Below are 257 nucleotides of genomic sequence, written 5' to 3' on the forward strand. Positions count from 1 at the left end.
AGTAAGAGATTTCCCGCTTTTTTCGTATTCATCCATTCGCTTCCGAGAAAACACACGATTCAATCATTTCGCTAAGAAATCTGAGCTGTTGAAAAAAGGAAAACTGAATTTCCTCAATGTTTTTGCCTCTCACTATAATAGAACCACTTGTTTCTCGTTTCCTTTTTGAGCTTGACTGACAATAATGTGTACATAATAATACCCTTTTTAGCATTGCAAAAATCTACCCCCCCCACCCCACCCAACCCCAACCACAC

This window comes from Convolutriloba macropyga, chromosome 4 (genome assembly GCF_964194025.1).
Source record: "Convolutriloba macropyga chromosome 4, txConMacr16.3, whole genome shotgun sequence".
Taxonomy (NCBI): Eukaryota; Metazoa; Xenacoelomorpha; order Acoela; family Convolutidae; genus Convolutriloba; species Convolutriloba macropyga.